Source organism: Equus przewalskii, chromosome 2 (genome assembly GCF_037783145.1).
Source record: "Equus przewalskii isolate Varuska chromosome 2, EquPr2, whole genome shotgun sequence".
NCBI classification, from domain to species: domain Eukaryota; kingdom Metazoa; phylum Chordata; class Mammalia; order Perissodactyla; family Equidae; genus Equus; species Equus przewalskii.
This window is the reverse complement of record NC_091832.1, coordinates 14,380,675-14,404,154: the sequence shown is the minus strand read 5'-3', so window position 1 is coordinate 14,404,154 and position 23,480 is coordinate 14,380,675. Positions and strand designations below refer to the sequence as shown.

Below are 23,480 nucleotides of genomic sequence, written 5' to 3'. Positions count from 1 at the left end.
TCATCCCCGGCGAGGGCGCTGAGGCGGAGCGCCGGATTGGTGGTCCCGCTGTCCCCAGGTCGCGGCCGCGCGCTCCGCCCGCCGCTGCGTCCCCACTATGGCGGCGCCCATGCAGCCCACCGCGTTGTGGGCGCCCGCCGGGGTTCCCCGCGGCTGCCGCCGCCGTCTGCGCCGTCGCCTCCGCCTTTCCGCCCGCGTCGGGCCGGGCGCCGCCTCCCCCCTGCCTCCCTCTCCGCTGCGGTAAGGGCACGTCCTGCGCGGCAACCTCCGCGGCTAACGGTCACCGCGCCGCCCCTCCCCTCCCCTGCCGCCGCGGTCCCCGGGTCCGGACGGGGCGCGGAGCCCTCGCGCTCGTGCCGGGGATGGAAGGGTCGGGGCACGCCTCAGCTGTCTCCGAATGATGAAGTCCGACTCGGACTGGAGGCTCGGGGCGGGAGCCCGGGCCCTGGACGACCTCGCCTGGGCAGGGGCTGCCAGGCCTCGGGGGAGAGGACGGCGGGACCGGGCCGGGCGGTCTGAGGTCACCTGCGTGCGAGACCCCGCAGCGCTGCGCACCTTGGCGCAGAGGAAGGACATGGTCAGGCGGGCCTCCGCTGTGGGAAGGGGAAGGAAAAGTCCGGGGACAGCCTGAGCGGGAAGAGGCAGCATTCGGGTAGCGGTTGTCATTGCTTACTGCCCTCCCCGCAGTCAGATGTTCCGGGGACCGGGGTCAGCGGGACTGACGAAGTACGGCCCTCGCGCTGCTTTTCCTTCTAGCTCTTCTCCCCATTGTTTACTCGGTGATCTTGCGCGCAAGAGGGGATATCTTAATGATGAGAGCAGGTTTGGTTGGGATGGTGTCCCACGAATATTTTGGATTCCGTTTTACATTGGTGCCCATTTTTATGCTTCCTCAATAAGCCTCATTTCCGTTTGTGTTTCCCTCACATGTGAAGAAGGAGTGGTACGTGTGAACCGAATCATTGTAATTAACTGAGAGAGAGATCAATGACGGCAACTGCTATTTTTTAAAAAAATACTAACTTCTCTGTGGATATGCTTTGAATTATATTTGCTATAGCTAGGTGAACATGAAGGTAGAAAAAAGCACTTACTGGATTCCTGAAAGTAAAATAGTCCTCATGAGAAATTAGGTTATTTCCAAGTCAGAATCACCTTGGAGTGATGATCATTGAACTGTTTGATATGCCTTTAAGTGTTTTGTTGTTAGTGCCATGGAGTCAATTGGACTCCCAGCCAACCTGTGTACAGCAACGCGGAACCCTGCCCTATCCTCCCACCTTCTCCTGCTATATCAGACAGTGCTTCGCTGCTGTTCATAGGGTTTTCATGGCCAATTTTCTGAAATGGGTGGCCAGGTCCTTCTTAGTCCGTGTTATTCTAGAAGCTCCACTGAAACCTGTCCACCATGGGTGACCCTGCTGGTATTTGAAATTCCGGTGGCATAGCTTTCAGCATCATAGCAGCTCACAGCTGCCACAGTATGACAACTGAGAGACGGGAGGTATGGTTCCCTGACTGGGAAACAACCCCAGGCCACAGCAGTGAAAGTGCCAAATCTTAACCACTAGACCACCAGGGCTGGTTTTACCTTCAAGTCAAAAGGATTGAAAGGAAGCTGGTGCAAAAATTTATGACCAAATGGTATTTTCAAATAATCTCTTAAGGCAATGGCAGCTCCTAAGATTAAAGATTCTTAACTCAAGGATATTTTGAAGTATTAAGTGATGAATCTCCCTATTTCACATGTTTAAATGTCTAACCGTGGTTGATTTAAAGTAAATTATTGCTGAAGAAGTAAGATGTGTCTATTCTTAGAGACTAATTGACTTTGAATCGTTAATAAAGTACCTATCGAGTACATACTGTGTGCAAGGCAATATGACTGTGGGAAACTCAAGACCTGTAATGTATGAGACTTGTTCTGATGGGCCTATGAGATAGTTGTGGGAATAAAGGGCACACAGGAAAATGATAACTAATGATATCGTCTCTAGAATTCCAAGATAGTAGATACTGTGAGAATTGGGGAAAAGGAGAAATCATGTGTTTGAGGAAGGTTTCACAGGGGAGCAGAGGCTTGAGGTGAGCCGTGAATGGGTAGGCCTGGGTGGATGAAGAGGCAGAGAAGTGAGGAAATGAGAAAGCGAGGATGGTAAAGGTGGCAGGACAGAACCCAAAAAGTGGTTCCAGGGCTTCTTATTGGGAAAAGTGGGAGATAAGGTTGTACAAAAAAGGTAGGTTGATAGCATCAAATCAAGAAGAAACTTTGCCCCTGGGGGAGCAAAGGATAAACTAGTAGTAGTATTTACTTCAGATGAAGCTGGAGCTAGCCATTAGAAAAATAGACAGTAATGCTTTATTTACCCTTGCCACTTTTCTGGTTAACCTCAGCTATTTGGGATAACAGTCTTCTGAGTTAGGTACAGGATCTGTACCTCAAGATTCATACTTGCCTTTCTTCTTTTCTCCTCCTGTGTTCAGTTGGTTGCCAGGTCTTGTTGACACCACCTCCACACTATTTCTGGCATCTGCTTCTTTCCATTCCTACTGTCATCACACTGATTTGGGGCCATTGATACCATTCCCTTGAATTCTTGCAGAAACCCGCCAACATTTTTTTCTACCCTGTGTACTGCCATCACTTCCAGGTATCTCATTTCCCCAGCCAAGATTTTTCTTTTTTCTTTTTTTTGCTGAGGAACATTAGCCCTGAGCTAACATCTGTACCAGTCTTCCTCCACTTTATATGTGGGTTGCTGCCACAGCACAGCTGACAAGTGGTGTAGGTCCATGCCTGGGATCTGAACCCACGAACCCGCAGACTCAGGCTGCCAAAGCAAAGCACACCAAACTTAACCACTGTGCCATGGGGCCAGCCCCCCAGCCAAGGCTTTTAATTGCTCCCCACTGTCTGTTGAATTAAGGACGGACCAGCCTGGCATGGACAGTATGGGTAAACTCATTTCTTGCCATTCCCGTAGAGTTTGCCATATTTTCCAGGTCAGTGGAACTATTTGCTCTTTGTGCTTTGCTGTTTGTACTCCATATCTTTGCTTGTGTTGCTTTGTCTATCTTAAATGACCCCCTTGAATCTCTGATGGTTGATTCTTAGCATGTTTCAGGGCCATTCGATATGGAACTTCCTTTGTGAAACTTCTCTGTACTTTCTTCCCCATCTAGATGGGACTTGTCTCTTCTTAAAACCGTTGTAACACTAGAGTCTGTCTTTTTGCCACAATTGCCAACATGAGGCTGAAGGTTTTTCAAGACAGAGGTTATCTTCTTCATCATCCAACACAATGTTTTGCACATAGTACGTATCTGGCAAATATATTTTATATTGAACATACCTTTGAACCAGGATGTATGCAAAGAAAATTCTTTGTACAAACAAAACGTTCATCATAAAATCTGTAAATAAAGGTGCTTATGTGAGAGAATTCGTTCCTGAGAGATCTGATGTATTGGTCTGGTTAGCTTGGATTAGGCTGCGTCAACAAAAACCCTCAAGGCTTCAGTGGCTTACCAGAACAAAAGTTGACATCTCATTCATGCTACCTGTCCAGCATGATGCCCCTCACAGTCACTCAGGGACTCAGGCTGATGGAATCTGCATCTTAACATGGTGTTTCCATGATCATTTTGATCAAGTGAAAGATGGTGGTCAAGGGACAGTGGCTTTTAAAGTTGCTGTACCGAAGTGGCACTTGTCACTTTCGTTCACATTTCATTGGCTCAAGCAAGTCACGTGGCCATGCCTACCTTTAAAGAAGAGCAGAGAATTGCAGTCTTAGCATGTGGCTGGAAAGCAAAGAGCCAGAAATAATTGGTGGACAGCACTAATGATTCTTGCATATTCTGTGATTGTCATGGCCCATAGAGGATTAGAGGCAGCAAAATCAGATGGGCTACTAGAGATGAGTATTTTGACAGTAGGAAGAAATAACAGCTCTAACTCAGCTTGGAATGGAGGTGGATTGGGAAGTCAGAACTCCATCACAAGCACTGTAAGTGCTCACCAAGGCTGTTGATACTAGGGCGATCTGTTATATCTCAGTTGTAGCACAGTTATTCCTAAGGGCATCACTATTGTACAGCACCCTCAGTAAGGAACACAAGAATGGTCCCAAGGCATCCAAAGAAAGTTAAATTGTATTCAAGATATTCAGTTTAAGAAGCCAGGAAGTATGTGATAACTTTAGGTACATTTTCACTTAAATAGGTAAACTAAAAAGGAATCTTAGTTCAATCTTACTGATTTACTTGAGTTTAATTGGTATTTGGGGAGGAGAGTTCACTCCCTCCCTGGGTTGGAGCCCTGGTTCAGGAAACAGAAGATCTGAGCTGAAATCTTGGCTCTGCCACTAACTAACTGCCTTTGAGCAAGTGTCTTATTCTTTTTTTTTTTTTTGAGGAAGATTAGCCCTGCGCTAACCGCTGCCAGTCCTCCTCTTTTTGCTGAGGAAGGCTGGCCCTGAGCTCACATCCGTGCCCATCTTCCTCTACTTTATATGTGGAACACCTACCACAGCATGGCGTGTCAAGCAGTGCCATGTCCACACCTGGGATCCGAACCGGCAAACCCCAGGCCGCCAAGAATCGGAACATGCGAACTTAACTGCTGCACCACTGGGCCGGCCCCACAAATGTCTTATTCTTGAGTCCAAGTTTCCTTATCAGTGAAATGCATAGCATGGTTATGAGGATTAAAAGAGTTAGTTTATGTAAAGTGCTTTGCACAGTACCTGGTTCAAAGTAAGCACTTATGATCATGATCAGCAGTAGCAGCAGGATTTGAAGACATTTTAAGAAATCAAGTAAGGAAACCCCAAGGGTGTAGGCAGAAGGGTTCCCACAGATTTTTCTACCTTTTTCCCCTTCCTTGCATAGCATTCCTGCCACACCTTTCTTATCTTTACATTTATCATATTTTAGTTTACTTAGTTTGTACAGGTCTGCATCTCCCACTAGACTGGGTGCTCTAGTCATCCCACGAATATTTATTGAACATGAGCTCTGTGCCAGGCTCTGTGCTAGGTCATGGCATTATAAATATGGAAGTTATGTCCCAGGCCTGAAAAAGCCTACGGTCTGGTAGGACCAGAAGCCAGTAAACCAGCAGTTAGAATACGTTGTAACAAGGGCTGCGTTTGAGGGTTCTGTGGGTTCTCCTGACCTCATGTCACACTGGGAATATAAATAATGGTTTCCCAGAAGAGTTCACACCTAATCTAAGTCTTGAAGAATCACTAGTTATTAGCTGGGTGGATGTGGGTTTAAAAGGCTTTTCAGACAGAAAACAATGTTTGCAGTGGCCTAGAAACACAAGAGAGTGTGGCTACTTCCTGAAGACGCTTGAATGGCAGGAGAAGAGGGTTTGTTTGCAGACTGTGTGGAGGCTGCAAAAGTCAGATTGTGAATGCTTTGTGAGTTCAGGAATTAAAGCTTTGTCCTGCAGATGGTTAGGAGCCACTGAAGGATTCGAAAATGGGAAATGACTTTATCAGCTTTGCCTTTTAGGAAGATGACTGTGTGTGGAGGAAGCACCGTAGTGAATATCTTACTTCCCTGACATGGGAGGTTCTGAGGTTTGCAGCCATAGGACCGCGCCTGCTATACCAGAGTCATAAAATATTTATGTCTGAGGAGAAATGAGAATGAGGTGAGAGTGGAGGGAAAGATGCCAGTTAGGCTGTTGTAGTAACAGGAGGGGCATGTCCATGTCCTTCCTTGGGGTAGAGGAGAGGACCATACACAAGAGTCAGCAGACCGGGATTTCAGTGTGGCCTCACCAATTTCTGCTGTGTGACCTTGGATGGGCTTTGGAACATCTTGTGTCTTCTTGGTTTTCAAATTTGTAAAATGGAGATAAAAATCCCTACCTTGCAAGGTTGCTCTGAGGATTCGAGCAAATAGATGTAGAAAGCCTGGTCCTGTGCTGTGAGCTACATAAGGGACCTATTATAATAAAAATAATAGTTTTACAATTCCTAATGTTTAGTATATTACCTGTTTCACGGTAGGTGATCATCAGCCTTAAATCCCACCACCTAGAGATAACCAGTGCCAACATTGTGGTTTTCTTTATACATGTTACATGATTGATGATGCTGGCTGGGAGTATTAGGTGTGAAGGAATTATTCTGAGAAGGGGGAGTTGATATGAATATCATACCAACTTAAACATTCTTTAAATACCAGCCATTTATATATGGCTATTCAGCTGCTCCCACCCCTCGCTCAGAAGTGACACACTCACGTGTGCATACTCTCTTGTGGCTGATAATGGTATAATGTGCTCGCGGCATGGGTTGCTAAAATGTATGCACTTCTCCTTCGCCCTGACATCGTTGTTGTTGACTGCTTCCCCCTGAAATTTTGCTCCTCCTCAGTATCCTTCTGAAATGTTTTAAAAGATGATAATGGAGGTCTAATTCAGATTTGTTCTCCGTTCTGTTCCTCCCTGGGCATCCTGGCTGACAGGGGTTCCTTACTCTGAACTCCTGTATGACTTAATTTATGTTATTCTGATTAAATGTCATCTACTGCCTTACCTTATCATTTTTTTCTATGTCAGTAAATTACCCTTTTCCTTTATGTCAGTTTTTCTTATAAAATGATAGAAAGATGGCATGTTTATGTATTTTTAACGTGACTTAACCCATTGAAACTTTTTATTTGAAATATGTTAAACAGGTTAGAAAATTCTGTTACTAATTTTTTAAAGTGTATAGCAGTGATTCTCGGACTTTTTGGTCTCAGGACCCTTTTATAAGTTTAAAAATTATTGAAGATCCCAAAGAAATTTCATCTTTGTAGGTTTTTTTTACTGATATTTAATGTATTAAAAATTACTGAGAAAATTTTAAATCACAAAACACACATTCAGTTAGCCATGAGGATGATGATGTTGTCACGTGTCATCATATGTTATATAACCTCTGGAAAGCTCTGCTGGACTCTTGTGAGAGAATGAGAGTGAACAAGGCAAATAATGTCTGAGAATTATTGTGAAAATGATTTTAAACTCATGGATCCACTGAAAGGATCTTGGGGACCCTTAAGGGTCCTTGGACCACAGATTGGGAACTGCTGGCATACAAATATGAGAGTTTTTATAAGTGATGCTTTTATATATTTTTAGCAACAAAATAAGGATGGAAACACTGCCAAACATCTGTTTTCAAAATGCACTCAACATAGTTTCTTTTAAAAAAAACCTAGTTTCTAGCTTTTAAGACATCTCCTTTACCTTGAAAGGACAGACGTGTGTATTTTTGGTACATACTGCTAACAGATATTTGCCATCCAAAAAAAGGTGAGCGAACTTGGAGCACTAGTATTTTTTGTAAGAGAAAAATATATGACTGCTCTTTAAGTTCTGGAAGTCTTATACCTACTTGGCCGGATGATAACCGGAGAACTTCTTTGAGGTACGAGAGTTTCCTGGTCTCTCACCATCTCATTGCCAATTTGAGTTCTGATCCTATTTAAAAGAGCCAATTTTGCTGAAGTTAACCCCGTTGATGTTATTTTGTAGTGCATAAACTGCGCTGCATCACTAAGTGAATGATTAATTGATAACATCACTGCCTCCCATGCTGTGGAACTTTCACACTTCTTGAGGATTCTTCCTGAATCTCATGTGTCACAAGACATCTGATATAGGGAATGAGTGAGGAGGCCAGTGTCAACTGAAATTAAATATCAGAAAAGATTATAGGTAAGAGTTCTGGTATTTTCTTTTGATACCTTGGTGAATTATTTTGAGTACCCTTTGAGACGTACATCCTCTCTTCGAAGGCAGATGGCCTGGGCTGTTACGTTAGCCTCTTGCTCTTGGCTTAGCCTTCTCCAGGCTGTCCTCCACATTGCCGCACAAGTGCTCTTTCTAAAAGATGGATCTGTGTTGTTTCTCCATCTAATCTCTTAAGTGATTCTCCCTTGCCACTGGGGTAAATTCCAGGCTCCTTGGCATGGTATGTAAGGCCCGTCCCAGCCTTTTACTGCTTCCGCTTCTTCGCTGAAGCTTTTCCTAAACCTTGTAGGCAGTTATCAGTTTCCACCATTTCATAATGTCTCTGCCTGTTTGTATGTTATCTGCCTGCATCACACTGCTCTCGAGACAGATGCCACTCTGTGTTCCTACTGCTTTTACTCAGGTGTGTAGTAAGGGCTTCTGCCTGGACTGATAAGATGGCATAGCCTCCAGCATAGTTATCTGGAATATTGTATTTCTTTCCTTGCTTTTTTTTTTTTTAACGTATGGGCAGATAAACAATATGGAACTGTTACATAGGCCTAAGACATTTAAAGTCTCAGAGAAATAATAGCCATGAAAGGGAACATTTATCTCATATATTCTAATGATGTATTTTACACATTCAAGAACAGAACAATATGATGATACCCATCGCTAAATCTTAATATGCCATATTGCTTCAGTTTTTTTGTTTTTTTAAAGAAATAGAACATTACATTTTCCACAAATGCCTCCTATGTATTTTCCCCGTCTCCTCTCTCTTTCACCAGAGAAAACGCTAGCTTGAATTTCAAGTCTTTTTATTCCCACACGTGTTTTTATACTTCTGCTGCATGTTGCATGTCCATATACAATATATAGCATGCGTCAGCAAACTGGCTGGCAGGTTTTATTGGAACACAGCCATGGCCATGTTTAAGTATTAATTATTGATGGCTCTCATGCTCAAATTTTCTGTTTCCTGTTTTCTGTACATATTGCCGTCTCCCAGCCACCTTCATCAACAGCCCCACCCTTTTATCTCAACTGGCCCAAGCAAAGGAAAGTCATCTGATCAAACATTCCAGTTGAATTTTCTGAAGACTGATTGCATTTAGCGTTTTTAACCTTCCACATAGAAGTCACCTTTTCCAAATAAAAAATTATGTCTAGAACCTTGTCCCCCAAACACCATTAAAACAAATAAGCAAAAATCCCAATAAAACCACACCTTTACAGCTCCTATTCAGAAAGGTGTTTTTCCCCCCAGTAGGAACAAAGATGAACTAAAACATACAAAACTGAAAAGTTTTGATCTCTTGGATTTTTACCCCTGTCTTCTAGGCTTTTTCTCAGCTATTTCTAAAAGGAGCATGTGGCCAGGGACAACATGTTTTTCAGCTTTCCTCTTCTATTTTTAAAACCTTGGCAGATAGCTAATTTCTACTTAGAAAGTCACTGACTGCCATGTTACAGGTGTCCAGGTCCAGTCAGGAGAGAGAAACCACATGGTACTTTGATCAGGTAAAGTTTAATGTAAAAATGATTAACTGTAACAGGAAATTGGAGTAACATGAGATTAGCTAATAAGAGGTAAAGAAAAAGCACATGGAAAGATGCTCAGCATCATTAGCCATTGGGGGAATGCAAAACAAAACCACAGTGAGGACCTGCCTTCAGCCCATTTTTGTGTATCTTTTTGGTTCCATTTGCTTGGTTCACACCCAGTAGGATGGCTTTAATCAAAAAGACAGATAATAACAAGTGATCACACAGGTGTGGAGAAATCAGAACTCTTGCCACTTTTACTCAACATAGTATTGCAAGTCCTAGCCAGAGCAATTAGGCCAGAAAAAGAAATAAAAGGGATCCAAATTGGAAAGGAAGAAGTAAAACTCACTTTTTGCAGATGACTTGATTCTTGTATATGGAAAACCCAAGAATCTACTAACAAACTGTTAGAAATAATTAACAAATACAGTAAAGTTGCAGGGTACAAAATCAACATACAAAAATAGTTGCATTTCCATACACTAACAACGAACTAGCGGAAAGAGAAATCAAGAATATGATCCCCATTTATAATCGCAACAAAATGAATAAAATACCTGGGAATAAATTTAACCAAGGAGGTGAACGATATGTACAGTGAAAACTATAAGACACTGTTGAAAGAAACTGAAGAAAACATAAAGATGTAGAAAGATATTCCATGTTCATGGATTGGAAGAATAGACATAGTTAAAATGTCCATATTACCTAAAGCAATCTACAGAGTCAGTGCAATCCCTATCAGAATCCCACTGCCATTTTTCACGGAAATAGAACAAACAATCCTAAAATTTATATGGAACAACAAAAGACCCCAAATAGTCAAAGCAATCCTGAGAAAAAGGAGCAAAGCTGGAGGCATCACACTCCCTGGTTTTAAATATAGTGCAAAGCTGTAGTAATCAAAATAGCATGGTACTGGCAGAAAAACACACAGATCAGTGGAACAGAATTGAGAGCCCAGAAATAAACCCACACATCTATGGACAGCTATTTTCCAGAAAGGAGCCAAGAACGTGCAATGGAGAAAAGAAAATCTCTTCAATAAATGGTGCTGGGAATACTGGACAGCCATATGCTAAAGAATGAAAGTAGACCATTATCTTATGCCCTACACAAAAATTAATTCAAAATGGATTAAAGACTTGAATGTCAGACCTGAAACCATCAAATTCCCAGAAAAAAACATAGGCAGTATGCTCTTTGACGTCATTCTTAGCAGTACCTTTTTCAATATCATGTCTCCTTGGGCAAGGGAAACAAAAAATAAAGAAATGGGACTACATCAGACAAAAACTGCTGCAAGGCAAAGGAAACCATCAACAAAACAAAAAGACAACCTACCAATTGGGAGAAGATATTTTCAAATCATGTATCTGATAAGAGGTTAATATCCAAAATATATGAAGCACTCATACAACTGAACGAGAAGAAGAAAACAAACAACCTGGTCAAAAAATGAGCAGAGGATCTGAACAGAGGATTCCAAAGAAGATATACAGGTGGCCAACAGGCACGTGAAAAGATGTTCCAAGTCACTAATTATGAGGGAAATGCAAATCAAAACTACAGTGAGATATCATCTCACACCCATCAGAATGGCTGTTAAAGGCAAGAAATAACAAGTGTTGGAGAGGATGTGGAGAAAAGGGAACCCTCATACACTGCTGATGGGAATGTAAATTGGTGGAACCGCTGTGGAAAACAGTATAGAGATTCCTCAAAAAATTAAAAATAGAGGGCTGGCCCTGTGGCCGAGTGGTTAAAGTTCAGTGTGCTCTGCTTTTGCAGCCTGAGTTTGCAGGTTTGGATCCTAGGTGTGGACCTACTCTCTCCACTTATCAGCCATGATGTGGAGGCATCCCACATACAAAGTAGAGGAAGATTGGTGCAGCTGTTAGCCCAGGGCTGATCTTCCTCAAGCAAAAAAAGAGGATTGGCAACAGATGTTAGCTCAGGGTGGATCTTCCTCACACACACAAAATAAATAAAAATAGAAATATCATGTGATCCAGCTGTTCCACTTCTGGGTATTTATCCAAAGAACACAAAAACACTAAATTGAAAAGATGTATGCAACCTTATGTACACTACAGCATCGTTCACAATAGCCAAGACTTGGAAGCAATCTAAGTGCCCATCAATGGATGAATGGATAAAGAAGATGTGGTGTATGTATATACAATGGGATACTATTCACCCATCGAAGAAGATGAAATCTTGCCATTTGTGACAACGTGGATGGACCTTGAGGGTATTACACTAAGCAAAATACATCAGACAGAAAAAAACAGTTGTTGCATGATTTCACTCATGTGGAAGATAAACAAACACACACATTGATACAGAGAACAGATTGGTGGTTACCAGAGGGGAAGGGGATGGGGGAAGGGCAAAAAAAGGGTAAAGGGGCACATGTGTACACTGACAGATGGTAACTAGACTTTTGGTGATGAACACTACACAGTCTACAGAAGCCACAATGTAATAAGGTACACCTGAAATTTATATAATGTTATAAACCAATGTTACCTCAATTAAAAAAAAATTTAAAAAGAAGTAAAGAGACCTCTAAAGAAGGTAGAAATAGCAGGTTTAAGGAGCAGCCACTACCCCAGGGCTGAGATAGAGTGCTCAATGAAGGGCTCCCCAACCTACTCCACTCCTGCCACAGACTGAGATCCAGACTGTGGTGGAGTGGACATGACCATGGCTCACTGGATTGCAGCTGAGTCGCTGTGATGCTGCATGGTAGAATTGGCTGGCAATCTGCCCTCTAGGGTGCTGGAGGAAACTGCTTACAGAGGTGTCTCGCTAGAGGCACTCTGCCAAAAAGTGCCCAAGAGAGGTGCTGAGGGAAGCTGCTGGCTGCTGCTCATTGCTAATTGCTGAGCACTGCAAAAGTCATATGTACTACAGGAGCCTACCAAGAGGATAACACTGGAACACACTGGAATCCAGAAGCAAAGCATTTTCTTCCTGCAGTGGCTCTCCAGCATTCTCTACTGACAACACTCGATGTCATGCCAACTGGCAAAAGAAAAATATTTAAAGGGCCCAGATCCATTTTCACAGAGCAAGCAAAAAGGATGAATTTGGAGCTGAGAGGCACTAAATTAGTAACCCATGTGGTGGGTATCTCACCATACCCTTAGCTTTTTAATTCCCTCTGGAGATCTTCAAGTTATCCTTCCTACTTTGGCTATTGTGGTTTGGAGAAGCCAGGACACTGTATCTTTGCGCCAACTTACCTCAGCCCAGCTCTCTCCGATTATCCATTTTTGCATATCTTTCTTTGGTCCATTTGCTTGGTTTTCTTTTTCATACACCAATTATGCTTATGTTGGATCTCCTATGACTGCTATTGCTATGTGTTTGTTTTGTTGTTTGAGTTTGTTTTGGTAATCTTTTTAGGTTTTTTATTCTTATTCATTTTATCTTATTTTTTATCAGTCATGGCCTTCATGACTCTTACTGTATTTTCAGCAATGTCCACTTTTTCTTTCATTGAGGCTTATGTTTTTGTGATGGTACTATTTTTCTTTCACTTTTCCTGAGTGCTAGTTTTATTTCAAAATTTTTGTTATTTTACTGTTTTTTCCCCTGAGCTCTCCCTTTAATCTGTGCTGTTAGTTAGCTCTTGTTCTTTAGAGCCATTTGGGTGTGGCTGGGGCTGGGAGAATGTTTGTTAGTGATTTTTATGTGTTCTTTGGGAAAATTTTTTCTGTCAGGTGGTCTTCATTTACCATGCTTCCCCCCCAACCCTCCCCATTTCTTTCTTTCACTTTTGTTGGGGTATTTTTGTTTAGATCCTGTACTGGTTCCTTTTTATTTTTGGTCTGATATACTATATTGCCTCTTCAGATGAAAAGTTATATGACTGAAGCCAGATCTTTTGGTTTTGAATCTTGGCTCTGCCGCTTACTAACTCTATGATCTTAAACAAGAGAATTTTACCTCCCTATATCTCAGTTTCTTCAGTATGTAATGAGAATGATGACCTCATAGGATTACAGTCATGCATTGCATAATAACATTTCAGTCGGTGACAGACCCCGTAGATAACGGTGGTCCCATAAGATTAGTGCCATGTCACCTAGGTATGTAGTAGGCTGTACCATCTAGGTTTGTGTAAACACACTCTGTGGTGTTTGCATAATGGCAAAATCACCTAATGATGCGTTTCTCAGAACAGATCCCCACCTTAAAGTGACACGTGATTGTGTTGAGAAGATTCAGTGAGTGAAATCATAAAAAACTCTTAGAACTCCAGTTGCTCCACAGTAAGTGATATGGGAATATTAGCAATATTAATTATTTTCTCCCTCACATGGGCTTGCAATTAGAAAATGCACAATTCTTCTGCATAGAATAATTTAATATATTGCATGTTAATTAACTACTTAAATCTGCTTAGTCATGCATAAAGTCTGATAGGAGGTGTGCATTCAGCAAAAAACATTTTTAAAAGTTGATGAGCTTTTCAGTAACTTGTTTGGGAAGCTGGATAATAAATAGTATGTAATAACTTCTAATTAGCTTGCTTCAAAAATATTCACAGGAGATATGCTCAAGAAATACTTTGTGGTTTTTGCTTTGTAATTTTGTCATAATTGAGCTCATATCCATTATGGCTGATATTTGAGGGTCAGCAAAATTCTGACATTTCAGACTAAAAGTTATTGCCAGGTTTGGTTCAAAAAATAACCATATTGTAGGTTGTTTTAAAAATGATGGGAGTTTGGTATAGTTTGTTTCAGAGAGTCTCTTTTTGGGATAATTTTCTTTTTATGGCTAATTAAAATGATCTAGCTTCATGTACCTTATGTACCTTTTATACCTTTTTTTGAGCATAGTATAACTGATTTGAATATTCGGTCAGTGAACAGATAGTTTTTGAGTACCTACCAGGGATACAGTGGTGAACAAAATAGACGTGCTCCCTGCCTGGATTAGCCAGAATATGAATGCTAAAAAAAATAATGTAGGGGCCAGCCCTGTGGCCGAGTGGTTAAGTTTGTGTGCTCTGCTTCGGCGGCCCAGGGTTTTGCTTGTTTGGATCCTGGGTGCGGACATGGCACCGTCAGGCCATGCTGGGGTGGTGTCCCACATGCCACAACTAAAAGGATCCACAACTAAAATATACAACTATGTACTGGGGCGATTCGGGGAGAAAAAGCAGAAGGAAAGAAAAAAAGATTGACAACAGTTGTTAGCTCAGGTGCCAATCTTAAAAAAAAAAATACTGTAAATACTTGTAAGATCATAAGTGCAGTATGTAATGGACAGGGATACACAGGTGCTGTGGGAATTTACAATAGGGAGCCCTAACCTAAAGTGTGAAGACAAGATAAGACTTCCCTGTGGAATTAACTGTTAAGCTGAGACTTAAAGGATGAGTGGGAGTGGCTTCATGAAGTGGTCGGGTCGAGAAGGCCTCATGTTGGGAGAGAACATGGTGAGTTCAAAACACTGAAAGATGTTCAGTGTTGGAGACACAGAGGTGCGAGATGGTGAGAGATGTGAGAGGAGAAGTGGGCAGGGGCCAGATCATGCAGAGTCTTTTACGGGGTTTGGGACTTTACCCTAAGGATAGTGGGTAATTTACAAAGTTTAAGCCTGGGAGTGAAATAAATTCACATTGACTGCTACGTGTAGAAGAATTGATGAGGATGAAGAAAGGATATGGGAGGCTATAGTAGTAGTCCAAGTAAAAGATTAGCGACTTGAAATAGGATGGTGGCAGTGAAGATGGAGGAATGGATGGATTCAAGAAATATTTGAGAGTCAAATTCATAGGGCTTGATGATTGATGTGGAGGGTGAGTGAGAAAGAGGGCAGTGTCAAGGATAATTTCCAGGTTTCTGATGAGAGCACCTGTGAAGATGTTGCCTTTTACTGAGACATGAACACTGGAGAAAGAAGTTTATAGGGGAAGTCTGAGGCATCTGTGAAGCATCCATATGATGATATAGAGTGGGAAGTTAAATACATATGACACGGAACTTACAAGAGGTGTCTAGACGGAATATAGAAACTTCAGGATAGTGAGCATAATGATGGTAAATGAAGTCATGGAAGTGGATGAGATCGCCTTAGGGATATTTGTAGAATGAGAATATAAAAAAGCCTCAGGCAGTATTCCAAGCTTCCCTCTACATACATTATGCGTACATTGCACACAAGTTATATCTTTAGTATGTATTTCTGGAATGTGTGCAAATTATATTAGTTATGTCTAGAGTTTGGGCATGTAATTAGAAATAAATTAATTTTTTTAATCTTTAAACAAACACTTCTTGAGAGTTGCTAGGTACTAGGTGCTATGCTGTTAAATGCTGGCAATTCACAGACCTAAGTTATAGATTCTGCTTTCAAATTATGTGCTAATTCTCTGCAGAGACGGAAAAATAGGCAATGTTTTATAAATGCTGTAATAGAGGTAAGCATGTGATGTTAGACAGCCAGCTATAGTGTAGGGCTATGATTAAGGACAGCTTCCTGAAAGAGGTAAGACTTGAACAGGGTCCTGAAAGATGAGTTGGCATTGCTAGGCAAAGAAGGCAGAGAAAGGGCTCTTAGCACTGGAGTGTACCACCTGTCACAGTTTCAGATGCTGTAGAAAGGTTAAGTTATGGGAGGATTGTAGTGTCCGGTGAATTTGGCATTTGAGAGTTGAGTGGTAAACTTCTTGAGTGACAGGTAGGATCAGAACCCATATCAGATTGTGGTGGTTTGAAGAAGGAATGGGAAATGAGAAGTCAGAGGAACTCCCCTGGGGCAAGGTCTGAGTTTGATCGTCTTAATGTCTTCTATGCCTCGCATAATTCCTGGCACTTGGTGTTTGTTGCATTAGCTTTGGACAGAAGAGAGACACCTCCTTCTCTGAGGTCAGATGGATGCATGAAGGGAGGACGAGTCCAGATTGCTGCACTGCCTCCACATGCTGCAGGAGCTTCCCGCGCACATCTGCAGCTCTTTACCTGTGTGCTTTCTTATGGCCGGACAGGGAGGCCGAGTGCGCTCCTACAGTCTAAAAACTTCTCAGCACTAGTCTACTGTTACTGTTTTTATGTTTCACTCTGGTCTTTTCTATTCTTTTGATAGTTGAGTTTACGATACTTGCATCTTAAATTTTTTCATTTAATGCTATATCATAAGCATTTGCCCATGTCATTAAAATGTTTTCATAAACAACATTTTAAGTGGCTGCATAATCTCTCATTTGGATGTTTATTTGAACACGTATTTTAGCATTTAGTTTAAAAATCTTTCTTTTTTTGGTTTCGTTTTGAAATAATTTCAGACTTGAAACAAAGTTGCAAAAATATTACAAAGAACTCCCATATATCCCTCAGCTAGCTTATGGTGGTGTGATGTCTACTAGATTTTTCCCTTATGAAGTTACTCTTTTTCCCTTTGTAATCAATAAGTATCTTGAGGGGAGACACTTTAAGCTATATAATATCCCATTTCTCAAAACTTTTACCCGTTAATTTTAGCATCCTTTGATGTTTCTTAGCTGAATTATTACTAAAATAGTTGCTAAATGGTGATTTTCGTTTTTTTTAAAGTTTGAACATTAATTTTTTGATGTAATTGACATACAACATTATATTAGATTCAGGTGTACACCATAATCATTTGATATTTATATATTTTGTGAAATGATCACCATAGTAAGTCTAGTTAACATCCATCACCAGGTGTAGTTACAGAATTTTTTTCCTTGTACTAAGAATTTTTATGATTTACTCTCTTAGCAACTTTCACATATGCAGTACAGTATTATTAACTATAGTCACCGTGCTGTACATTACATCCCTAGGACTTACTTATTTTGTAACTGGAAGTTTGTACCTTTTCACTCCCGTCACTCATTATACCCACCCTCCACTCCCCACCTCTGGCAACCACCAGTCTGTTCTTTGTATCTATGAACTTGTATTTGTCTTTCTCTGTCTGGCTTATTTCACTTAACCATAATGCCCTCAAGGTCCATCCATGTTGTTGCAAGTAGGAAGATTTCCTTTTTATGCCTGAATAATATTCCATTGTCTATATAAACTACATCTTCTTTATCCATTCATCCATTGATAGACATTTAGGTTGTTTCCATTATCTTGGCTATTATAAATAATATGTAATGACATGGGGGTGCGTATGTCTTTTCAAGTTCCTGCTTTCATTTTCTTCGGATAAATACCCAGAAGTGGGATTGCTGGATCAGATGGTAGTTCTCTTTTTAATTTTTGTGAGGACCTTCGGTACTGTGCTCTGTAGTAGCTGCATCAGTTTACATTCTCACCAATAGTGCACAAGGGTTCCTTTTTCTCCACATCCTCTCCAGCACTTGTTGTCTCTTATCTTGTTGATGATAGCCATTCTAACAGGTGTGAGGTGATGTCTCACTGTGATTTTGATTTGCAGTTCTGTGATTAAATGGTGATTTTCTAATTACATTATTCCTTCTACATTCATTAGTTGACATTCTGCTCTAAGAGAAAGTATTCTCCTTTCCTCATTTATTAGATTCTTATTTAATGGGTTATAGTCTGTTAGTAGCATCTTTATCTTGTTGCTGAATTGCTCCAGATCTGGCCAGTAGGAGTCCCTCAGGCTGGCTTCTTTTTCCTTTTGACATGTCTTCACTCTTTGAGCATTTTCCTGCTTTCAGGCACAGCAAGATGATCCAGGCTTATCTTGTATGTTCTCCTCCTCAGCCCTGGAATCAGCCATTCTTCTAAGGATCCCTGGTTCGTATAGTGGAGCATGGTATTTAAAAATCTGGATCTAGGTGCTAGATGTGCTCACTGCTATTGGAGTATGTTGCCGGGCCCTTTTAGTGGATAGAGCTAGGGAGTATATGCATGTGTACACACAAAGGGACTCACACACTATCCATACTATTTTTATATCTTTATATATTGAAAATGATCAGTTCACACTGATACCTCCAATTCCAATACAACCCAAAAGATTTATTCTACTTTTTTCCTTTCCATATTTGTAACTCCCTTCTCCCTCATTGAGAAATCTGGCTCCCATTGGCCTCAGTATATTTACTTGGACCCATCATGATGGCCTGATGCTCCTCCCCTCCTCTTCACTCCAGGTACATGAGCCTACCTTGCTTAGCCCCTGAAACCTAATGGCTTTTATTTTATTATTTTTATTTTTATTTATTTTTATTTTTTTGAGGAAGATTAGTCCTGAACTTACATCTGCTGCCAATCCTCCTCTTTTTGCTGAGGAAGACTGGCCCTGAGCTAACATCCGTGCCCATCTTCCTCTACTTTATATGTGGGACGCCTACCACAGTGTGGCACGCCAAGTGGTGCAGTGTCCACACCCGGGATCCAAACCAGCGAACCCTGGGCTGTGGAAGCAGAACGTGCACACTTACCCGCTGTGCCACAGGGCCGGCCCCACTAATGGCTTTTAGATTAAATTATTCAGAAAGGAAGAAAGGGAGCGAGCTCATTTCTTTTTATGGCTGCATAATCCTCCATTTTGTGGATATACCATAGTTTATTCGACCCCCATCAAGAGGGCATTTGGAGTGCTTTCAGTCTTAGTCTCTTATAATACAAATAGTGCTGCACTAAATAGCCATGTGCATAAGTCCTTTTGTATTTTTTTCAGTGTATTTCTGGGATGGTTTCTTAGAAGTGAGGATATTGGGTTAAAGGGTAAAAGCGTGTGTGATTTTGTTAGCTAATGCCACATCCCTCTCCCCACCAGCAATGTATGGGTGCCTGTTTTTTTCCCCACATCCTCACCACTAGAATGTGTTGTCAAACTTTTGTCTTAGCAGTGGTTTGAAATTTCATGTGTTTTAGAATCTTGAAGTGTTGTTCTTCTCCTTGTCTTGGAGGTTTTGGCTTATCTTCTGCTCTTATTTCTTCTTTATATGCCATCCACTTTTGGAATCAGTTTCCTCTTTGGGATGTTTGTTCTACCTCTTCATTAGGAAGATCCTTTTCCTTCATGGAAAAGACAAATAAAATAGGTAGGTAGTTCAGCCTTCTCACTGTCACATTTGTTGAATGAATGGGTAAATCTGTTGACTCACATTGTGTGTCTGCCAGAGTCTTAGGTTGTAGTCACTGTGTGGTTCAGATGTCACATCTGCTTTCAGGACAGAAAGAAGCGGGCGGGGCTGGGACGAGTTGCTGCAGCTCCCTCCTGAAAGGAAAGAAGAGCTTTCAGAGAACCACCTGCCCTTTGTAGGGAGGCTGCTTGTACCTTAAATTTTACATTGTTTTCAGTGGGACTGTTGGACAGGATACATAGTCATTTGTGCTGCAGGAAATGCAAGTCTCCAATTTCTATTTCACTGTGAAAACTTTGTACATTTATTACTTACATAAATATAAAAATTAAAATAATAAATTGATCATGAACCTCCCCCCCGAAAACTTTTCACAGATAATTATTGTCAACAGCTTGGTGCATATTCTTTTAAGTATGTACTTAATACTTAACCTTAGTTTTAAACATTACTGTCATCCTTGTTTGTTACGGTCAATATGTGGCCATGCATACATACATACACATTACTATTCTACAACTAGATTTTTTTTCACTTAGCAGTATATTCTAGACATTTTTCCATGTTAGGACATGCAAATCTGCCTGTAACTGGTACATCATATTCTATACTTATTATTCTCCTGCTCTCGTTGATCATTATCCACCTTCTTTCCTCTGTGCACTAGTGGCTGACCTCTACGAACTGCATCCTGTGGGCTTCCTTGCCCTCTGGCTTTCAGTTAGGATCAGCTGATAGGAGGCACGACAGGGATCAGAGGGCGAGTGGTGAGAGAAGTCAGAGTATTTATTATCCCCCTCTGTCCCTTGCCCTGGCCCTAGTAGCCGCTGTGTTCCTCTGTGGCTTCTGCTCCTGTTGGCTGGCCTTTTCTTCAGCCAGCTCTTGCTGGGGCTCCAGTAACACCCTTCTGTCTCCTTGCCCCTTCAGCTCCAGTGTAGGAGTAGCCTCTGTTGTTGATAGTCCCTGGATGCTTCACCACCCCTGCTCAGTCCTTTAATCCTTCTCGCACAGCTACAAAAAATCCTTTGCTTTTGCTGACTATTCCCTGCCAAGACCCTATCTGACAGAGATGTCCTTGTGTAGACGTACCATAGTTTATTTGTCTGGTTCCCTGTTGTTGGACGCTTGAATTGTTTCTAGTATTTTGCTCTTCTAATCAGTGTTGCTAATGAATATTCATGTACGTTTCTTTTAAAATATTTGTTGGAGCGTTACTTTAGGAAAAAATCACAGAAATAGAAATGCTGGGTCAAGGTGTATGAATGTTGTAAATTTCAACAGATACTTCCAAAATGCTCCTGAAAGAGTTGATCAATTTACATTTTTACAATATGTTATTCTTTGATTTTTTTAATGTTAAAAAATTATAGAGCCAATACTTATGACTTTTAACAAATAAATTTAATTCAGAAGTGTATAAAGGGAGAAGTTCTCATCATTCCATCCTATTTGCTAGAGGTAACCACATCAACAATTAGCTATGTATCCTATCATACCTTTTTTTTCTTTTTAAAATTTATGTGCTTATCAGAGTAAATTCATATATATATGTATACACATAGATAAGGTAAATTCATTCATATATGTGTGTGTATGTCTATGTCTGTCTATCGAGAAAGGTAATTTCTAGACTCTAACCTGTTCCATTGATCTATTTGTCTTTTCCTGTGCCAGTACCTGTCTGTCTTAATAATTGTAGCTTTGAGTTGGTTTTGATATCTGGGAAGGCAAATCCTCATGTCGTTATTTTTCATTAAAAAAATTTTTCTGGCTCTTCTTGGGCATGAAGTCTTCAGGTTGACTTTAGATCCATGTTCAGAAGAAGTCATGGGTTTTGACTGGAGTTACACTGAATTTATAGAGAATTGACATTTCAGGAGAACTGACGTATTTCCAGTGTTGAATCTTCTCACTTAGGAACCTGTTACGTCCCTTTTTTTATTTTGATCTCTTATGTTTTTTGTGGAAATCGTGCCCATTTCTTCCTCAGTTTATTTTTAGGTATTTTACAGATTTTGTTGCCATCATGAATGGAATTTTTCCCCCTTACATTGCTAGTGTAGTTTTTAAGAAGCTGATGATTTTTGTAAATTAATCTTGCCTATTTTAGTGAACTTCCTAGTAGTTCTAGTGGTTTTTCATTTGATTCTCTTGGCTTTTCTAGATGGACAATTATGTTTTCTGCAAGTGATAACTTTTTATCATTTCATTTATAATATTTATACATAATTTCTTTCTCTTAAGTTATTTTGTGGCTAAGATATCTGAGTGGAGGTAGGGAGGGGTGATCCTGGGAAGTCGTCTGGCTGATGTTACATTTAAGGTGTGTATCAAAGAATGTGCAGCAGGTGAAACAGCAGGCGATGAAGACTGTTCCAGACGGGCCTGGAGGAGAGAAACAGCAAGGCAACAATCAGTGAAAGGAGAAAGAATGACTAGAGCATGGGACACAGACAAGGTTAAGAGAAGCAAGAGATGAATTGGAGAGTAAATAGGGGCACAATCAGAGCTACTAGGCCTTAAAGAGCAGTTACTTTATTCTAAAGGAATTGAGAATTGAATGAAAGGTGTGTTAGGCAGAATGGCCCCCTAAATGTGCCCACGCCCCAATCCCTGGAATCTGTAAATGTGTCACCTTACATGGCAAAAGGAACTTTGCAAATGAAATTAAGATTATGGACCTTAAAATAGGGATATTATTGCAGCCACTATGGAAAATATGGAAGTTCCTCAAAAAATTAAAAACAGAACTACCATATGATTGAGCAATTCCACTTCTGGGTGTATATGTGAAGGAAATGAAAACACTAACTCAAAAAGGTATCTGCACGTCCACGTTCATTATAGCATTATTTGCATTAGCCAAGACATGGAAACAACCCAAGTGTTCACCAACAAATGAATAGAGAAAGAAAATGTGAGATATATACACATATGATGGAATATTATTTAGCCATAGAGAGAAGGAAATTCTGCCACTTGAGACAACACAGGTAGACGTAGAAGGCCTTATGCTAAGTGAAATAAGTTAGACAGAGACAGACAAATACTATATGATCTTACTTATATGTGGAATCTAAAAAAAAAAGTCAAACTCATAGATAGAACAGATCAATGTTTGCCAGAGGCAGGGGGTGGGGAGTAGGTGAAATGGGTGAAACACTCAGAAGATACAAACTTCCAGTTATAAGTCCTGGGGATGTAATGCACAGCGATATAATGTAGTTACAGTAATATAATGTAATGGTGGCTATAGTTACCAATACTATATGGTATATTTGAAAATTGCTTTGAGAGTGGATCTTGGAAGTTATCAAAATAAAAAAAATTGTAATGGTATTGTGACAGATGTTGACTAGACTTGTTTTGGTGATCGTTTTGTAATATATACATATATTGAATCATTATATTATACGTCTGAAACTAACCTCAATACAAAAAAATAGCTAGATGTTCCTTGATTATTCAGGTGAGGCCAATCTAATCACATGAGCCTGAAAAGCAAAATTTCCGTGGCTGGAAGCAGAAGCAAGACGTGGTAGAGGGGAAGTTGGAGAGAGTCAAAGCATGAGACGGACTTAACCCACCATGGCTGGAGTCAGGCCCCATAGAGAGCATGAGAAGGAATACAGGAGCAAAGACTGATAACCAGCAAGGAAGCGGGACCTCGGCCCTACAGCTGCGAGGGACTGAATTCAGCCAACAGCCTGAATGACCTTGGAGCAGATTCATCTCCAGAATCTAGAAAGGAGTACAGCCCTGCTGAGCCCTTGGTTTTGTCCTTGTGAGACCCAATGCGAGTACCCCGCTGAGCCACACTGTGCCTGGACTTTTGGCCTACAGAACTCTGAGATTATATATTCCCGCTGTTGTAAGCTGCTAAGTTTGTGGTACTTTGAAGAGCAGCAGTAGAAAACTAGTACAGAAGGGTCTAGGCAGGGAAGTAGTGTCAGATTTTGTGTTATTAACAGACTGCTCATTTTGCTGTGTGGAAGAGGGACTTGGGAGAGTGCAGATTTGGAGGCAGGGAGGCTTGGTGATGGGAATACATGGTGGCATGGACTAGAGTAGAGATGGTTGGATGGGGCTTTGATTTGAGATTTGTTTGGGAGATTGGAATTGCTAGAATTT

At 41.0% G+C, this 23,480-nt stretch overlaps 1 protein-coding gene across 5 annotated transcripts in view; it reads left to right on the top strand.

Moving 5' to 3' along the window:
- ST3GAL3 (ST3 beta-galactoside alpha-2,3-sialyltransferase 3) overlaps positions 1-23,480 on the top strand; it is a 197,219-nt gene continuing 173,739 nt past the window's right edge. For 3 of the 5 annotated variants that reach the window (XM_070609917.1, XM_070609912.1, XM_070609910.1), the window contains exon 1: positions 1-240. The gene's annotated coding sequence lies outside the window, so the exon portion shown is untranslated. Of the gene's footprint in view, positions 241-22,818; positions 23,221-23,480 lie in introns of all 5 variants that reach the window. The other 2 variants (XM_070609913.1, XM_070609911.1) reach the window with 1 other exon arrangement.